Source organism: Homalodisca vitripennis, chromosome 1 (assembly GCF_021130785.1).
Source record: "Homalodisca vitripennis isolate AUS2020 chromosome 1, UT_GWSS_2.1, whole genome shotgun sequence".
NCBI lineage: Eukaryota > Metazoa > Arthropoda > Insecta > Hemiptera > Cicadellidae > Homalodisca > Homalodisca vitripennis.
Genome location: NC_060207.1, coordinates 62,806,162 through 62,813,355, shown reverse-complemented (window position 1 = coordinate 62,813,355; position 7,194 = coordinate 62,806,162).

Sequence of the window (7,194 nt, the reverse complement as noted above, 5' to 3'; positions counted from 1 at the left end):
TACGTGTATAAGTATGGTTTACAATTTTAAACTCCACTTTTACGGTTAGCTAGAAATATCTATATGGGTAATACATATAGTGGAGATAATTTAGGCCTACTAACTGTTCTCTAATGCTATGAATATTAATTACGTTGTAAAATCAAGGTTTAATGGAATAAATATAATTGTGCTGCATCCTGCAACATTCAGCTCGAAAATTTAATTGAAATGTATGTATGCTGTACCAAACTACTGAAATGTGTTCAACTCAGAGTATAAGCTGAAAACACAGGTACGTTTTAATAGGTTTGAACAGGGTTAATAGGTTTTTTTGAGGTTAACAGGTACTGAACTAAATTAAATCCAGAACAGTATGGGGCGAGAACGTGTGGGACTGCTCATTTCACTATTCCAATACACGGGCTATCTGTAGTTGACAGGAGGGGCCCCTCCATTCTCACTTTTTCTCTCCGAGGTGTATGATCAGTCCATGCAGGTGGCCCACGAGGAGCTCGTGATGGAGGGGCCCCTCCTGCCAACTACTTTACACCTTACTAGTGTTGGGTTGTAGAATTGTGGGAAATCTCTCATATTAAAGGTATAATACGGATCCAAACACTTTTGAGTTTTTTGTAACGTCTGTACTTTTTGAATATGTAAACGATAAAGTAAAAAATTATAATTTTTTCTAGATAATCATAACATTTTTAATAACATCTTGTTAGTTTCTAAGTTCATATGCTACTCTCAGTGAACCGATCGGAAGTGTTTTCTACGCTGCTACTAGGGGTTTTTTTTAATCCTTCGGCTATTAGGGTTCAAGTTTTGTACTCTTTCCAATGCTTTCTCTCGAATTCCCCTTAATTTCACTTTTTGTTTCGGTTCTTCGATTCTTTAACTTTATTCATACCTTCTCCTGTTTCTGGGAGATTTACACTGGGGGCAGAATTACAAATTTTAATAATTTCTTTTGGGGTGAGGCCCAATAAACGATTTATTTTGTCGTCCCCGTAATATTTACTAGATAAAGTATCGCTATATATGAAAACATTTTATAATTAAATATTTCTTGTCTCTCTTTTACACTTGGCAACCGACAACTAACATATCCGAGTCTTTAGGGAACTTATGGTACACAACCTGCACGTCTAATAGTCGAGATATTCTGTGATAGTTTGAGCAAGTCACGGTTGCACAATTCGCTATTTTGAAATGGTGTTTTTTTTAATAACAAAACGCTATTTAATACATTTTCAACACGTCCAGCACTGCATAAAATTTAATGTGATACTAACTCACATAAATCCCAATCAGATACAATAACTGGGTTGAGACAGAGTAGCCAAAATTAATTACTTGTAAATTAACAAGTAACAGCGTGCAAGGCAACGGGAAAGTCGCGCTCAGTGTTATACTGGCTACGTCACCGCACACCCTTCTTTCTGCCTCTCACCACCCTCAGCTGGGACCAAGGCGGCACTGCTCACATGGCCACATCAAAAACAAAAAGCAGCGAGACAGCCCCTACTCTACATTTGAACTGAACCCAGGTCAACCTAGTCAACTGCATAACCCTATCTCGCAAACGTTTGTGATGATGGATGGCTCAGTGACTTGCATATTTTATTCCAGACCCCTTCGACCTTCCTGCAACCTGTATTCTGACCAGAAGAAATAAATACCAGTATTTCAATTTTGTCTGGTTAAAAACTGTGAACCTGAAACTAGGTTTTTTAGAGGTTAATTTATCAAACCACGAGTCATTTTATTCGTGTCATAACAAACATTTCCAGTAAAATAGCGTGTTTGGATTCTACTATCTGTGGTAAACAAGCAAGTATCGGAACGTCAGGGAGTAGTCAATGACCGTCGATACAATGAGTTTCAATACATTACGATAGTAATATTTCGTAAAAGTAATGAAATTGTAAAGGTATGTTAGGTAATAAGCTATTTGATCTATATATTTTCTTTTGCTAGGTACTTAACGTTAGTACTGTGCAAAATATAATCCAGTTGTGAAGTTAAACGCAAGTTAGTTTGTTATCCTAACCCAAACTGCAGTAATCTAAAACTGTATTGATCTAAGCTTGTCCACTTTTATTTATTCAAAACTTACAGCGGTTTTATCCCGGCAAACAAATACAATGGGAAAACTGATTAGACATCCCAAAAATGTATACTATAACCATTACCTAACATCAAAATAATTAAGTATTACAATACAAAACAATATCAAATGGAATACAGTAATTTCAATTTTAACAAAAATAGTTATTCCGTATTTGGGCTACATTTAAATCATTTATGTTATAATAAATTATTAATATAATTTGAGATTAAATTAGAGTTTGCCTCCTATTTCATATAATCTTGTTTCAGAGTTATAGTACAAATCCTGCTGTCGTTTGGTACAATACAGGGTATAAACCTTTTGTTTATGTTGGTAATGCATGTTACTTGTGACTATAATTAAGGGTACTGTGTGGGGGATGGTTTTGCATACCTGGGGTATGAGCTACAATCAAGTGGGAGATCAGGGCTGTCTTCTCCAGAAACAGTTTAAAATTTAGGAACCAAATTAAAGGATTTAAACTTTTATTTATGGAAACGTATTAGTTACAGTACTTTTTTACTACCTAACTGTATATACTGTACATATATACAGTTAGGTAGTAAAAAGTACTGTAACTAATACGTTTCCATAAATAAAAGTTTAAATCCTTTAATTTGGTGCCTAAATTTTAAACTGTTTCTGTTTCTGTTACTAACATTAAGTACCTAGCAAAAGAAAATATATAGATCAAATAGCTTATTACCTAACGTACCAACGTACCTTTACAATTTCATTACTTTTACGAAATATTACTATCGTAATGTATTGAAACTCATTGTATCGATGGTCATTGACTACTCCCTGACGTTCCGATACTTGCTTATTTAAGTAGGTAATTAACATAACGTAACGTAATTAAGTAGTGCTTATTAGGTATAAAAGAAAACAAAACACGTTACTTCAACTCAAAATGCTTAATATTTTGTTACTTTTCAGTAACATTATCAAAAGCATTTATAATATAAAATATAAACAAACAAAAGAAACTTTTCAAGAAGATAAAAGTGTAAATAAATTAAAGTTTTAATAATTCTATTATTGTTGGGGTTTCTATATTAAAGTGCAACTATACCATTTAAAATAGTAAACATATTTAATAACAGTTTTAGTTTCACTTTTTCAATGATAAGATTAAGCCTTTTCATATGAAGCACAAACTTTTAAAAATCTGACGATCTGAAATTTTAATAGAATAAGAAAGGTGAGGTAAAAAAATCAAATGGTTATAGGATTCAATTATTATATGGATATGCTATATTTGGGAAAGTAATGGTAGCATTAATGCAGTGTTTATTGCATTGAATGGAACTACTTATGGAATGTAATAAAAGTTAAATAAAGTTTTAGAAATTAAGACACTAGATTGTATTAATTTTATGATTTTAATACATTTTATATCGTATTTTAACTACCGTTAAACATCTTATTATATCCTTCAAGGGTTAAAGTGTTCCTAAGAATGGGAAAATTCCCTCCATAAGGAAACACAATGGAACTGTATGTTTGTGGACTCTGTCCACAGTACTCCTATCTATAATTTTACTCAGGGTCAACCAATTTAACTGTATTGTCTTGCTTTCAATATAGCTGGATGACTTGCTTATCTTTCTTGCCAGAACCACACCTCCCCACCCCTGTCTACTCTGACCAATTATAAATATTTGCTTGTTTCTACAGTTATAAAAACATTAATTAATTGACTTTAAAAGCTGACGTAAACCATAGGTCATCTTTGTTCCTAGTTTCTTTCTTTTCATAATGACAAACACTTTTCAGTAAAATAAAATCTTAATGACTGCATCTCTGCTTTGTACAGCAATCAAATCCATTTATTAAGAAGAATATTTTGTCTAAATCTTCAGTATAAACTCTATAAAATAAAAAATCAATTTTACTGTAACAGTAATAAGCTCATAACTTCAAATTCAATCAATTATAATTAAGAGCGATACAAAGTCCGTTTTTAGAAACTTCTTTCTTAATCATTTTAGAACCATTAAATTGTTTACATATTTTATTACAGCACTATACTAGGGATTAAATACTCTATTAGACAATGTGATGAGGTAAAAGAATATAAAAATATATCTATATACTCATTTATATTTTTATATGTAAATGTTTTTCAAATTGGTTTTTGTAAGAGACCTATTATTTGTAATTACAATCTGAAATGAAAAATGCCTTTATTACAGAGGCAGATTTAGGGCTGTTAAGCCCCATCTACCACCTCATATCGTATATAGATAATTAACAACAATTGTATACAGAGTAAAATCTTAACACATCATATTTAATTTATATAAAAATAATTGTTTGTGAACATAATAATATAGTTCTTAAGAAAGATACAAAAAACCTAACAATGCAAAAGAGAGAATAAATGGAACAGAAACACGTTCAATCGCTATAACACAGTGTCCACCTTACCAACGCCACAAGCACCACAGCCCGTCATCCCAACAGGTCCCCAAGAAGCAAGTCCCTCAACACTTCTAATATCATTGGGGAGAGCATTCCAAAGGCGGCAAGCCTGAACAGTAAACAGTCTATTAAAATTTGTTGATTTATGAATTGGAATTGATAGTAATGTAGCTCCCTTTCTTGTAGGTTGTTCACTAATTTCCGAGATAACATTGAAATGATTGAACAAATAAAAGGGAGTTTTAGTTTTGATAATTGAATGAAGAATAGAAAGAATATGGAATTGGGGTAGTTTTTGAAGTTTCATAAGTGATAACTGAATTGTGAAACATACTCATGACGTCTATGAATAAAAATAAATCTAATACAGTAGTTCTGAGCACGCTGCAGTTTATTCAATTGCTCAACAGTTAAATCACTAATCATGACCATACAGTAGTTAAAGTATGGAAACATAAAAATCTACCAGTATTACCTTAATATTAAATAGCAATCCTCTTTAACTATAGATGCCAACAAAGACTTTGTTGCATATTATCGTAACACAGTGAGTCCATTTTACGCTTGTATTGCACAAATAAGTCTGAAATTCTTCAGCTTAATTTGGTAATTCAGTTCAAGACCAAGGTTGGTAATTTAGTTTCAGTGTGGTATCAAGGTTAAGTACCAAGTTGAGTAGTGACACAGAAGTGTCTAATTTGTCTGTAGAAGTAAACAGTAAACATATGTTTGTAAATCATCAGCACTTCACATATCGGCCATGTCACACCATACAGAGACTGTGCATTAACGTGTGCTGCCTGGAAGGGTGGGGACATACTGATCCAGACCAGTATGGGGGGGGGTATTTGTCTAGGGTGGGGGATCAAACCACCGTAGACAGTAGACAAATACTTTATTTAAAGAAAGTTTACAATGCTTTTAAACATCAAACCAGTTATTTGTTTCATTCACTGTGTGGCAGCTTTACGATGCAGGGAGCAAGCGACAGGCGATATCCACGGCAATTACAATGTGATCAGACCATTCATAATCATACACATGAAAACACTATTGTGGCCTTCATCTCTAAATCTCAAACTGAAGTTGCATTTAGAAGTTTAATTATCCACAACACTGATGGGACAATAACTCTCAATGTTGGGATGATAATATAATCATGACCCTTTAAAACATTTAAAAAACTTCCTTTGAAACCTTACAAAACAGTTGTTATAAAGTTTATTTTTGACGATGGAGGGATTGTGAAGAAAACAGGATTTTCCCGAACATTTGCCATCGTTCAGTGAAACAAATAACCAGTAACACTACATTTCGAGATCTGCAATCTGATCTCTTCTTCAGGTAAATAACTAACCTAACACATTCTGAGTTTAGTTTTAATGATTAGTGTTGTGTTTAATTTTTATTAAGTGCGTCTTTTAGAATTAGTGAAGTTGACACACAACATGGTGGTTGTAATTCCTGACTTAGGCGTGTCACAAGGCTCTGGTATGTTTTGTTATTTTAACCTAGTTATTATTATGTGTTAGGTTAGTTATTTACCTGAAGAAGAGATCAGATTGCAGATCTTGAAACGTAGCGTTAGTGATTATTTGTTTCACTGAAAGATGGCCAATGCCCAGAAAAATCCTGTTTCCTTCACAGTTGTTATAAACAGATACATTTCTTTGTGTAACGTGAACTTGATTAATAAAGTAATTAATAAACTTACAACAGTTTATTATACACGAATAAAAATTTGATCAACAATCATTTTAAAACCTTAAGAATTAATAAAAATGAAGTAAAAACAAATGTTGCTTGAAAATGCTTGTTAATATTATGAAAAGTGTCAACTTTGATTCAAGTTGTGAAACACCATAGATACAAATTTTGCAGAAATGTGGATGAGCGCTGTCTTGAAAGATATTTTTGTTAAGCTTTATTAATGAACTCAAGCTATGTTAAAATACTGCCTCTTTTCCAAGTTTAGTCTGGATATATTAGAATTATGACGGTTATATTCACAAGCCTACATTATATTTCTTAAGCCCAAACATGTATACACTCAAGCCACCCTCCCACCATTTTCATACAGTACACATCCATTAACTAATTTGAAAAAGATTAGTACTGATTTATTTGCTTCAAGAGTATATTGCAATTTATTATGTTTATGCAATTTTTATTTAGTTTTAATGTTTAATAAAGTTGTATTATTTATAAGGCAGTGGTGTATTGGTATTGTTGTTATAATCTTATCTTATTAGCTTATATTTTTGAAGCTTCTAAAATGTGGGCAATTTATTGTAGACTTTCTTTTATTTAAAAAAAAATTGTTTTTCCTACGTAAATTGAACATTTATAACATAAAAATTTGATTTGAATTATATTTTCAGGTATTTATGGAGCTCTAAATTTACAAAATAAAAATAAAATGAAAAATATCTTCTTTTAAAGGTATAAAATTTTTAAAGATCAACATTTCATAAATTCCATTAGATGTCATTGTTCTCCTATTAACAACAAACCAATCGAGACCAAAATCATTATTCTATCATAAAAGTTAGTGAAATGAGAACAATTTATGTGTATGTGTGTGTGTGTGTGTAAACCCACTTGTAAATAATTTCAGGTACACAGTTTAAGTTAATACACAAATTACTGTAAAAAAAAACTATCACCTAGAT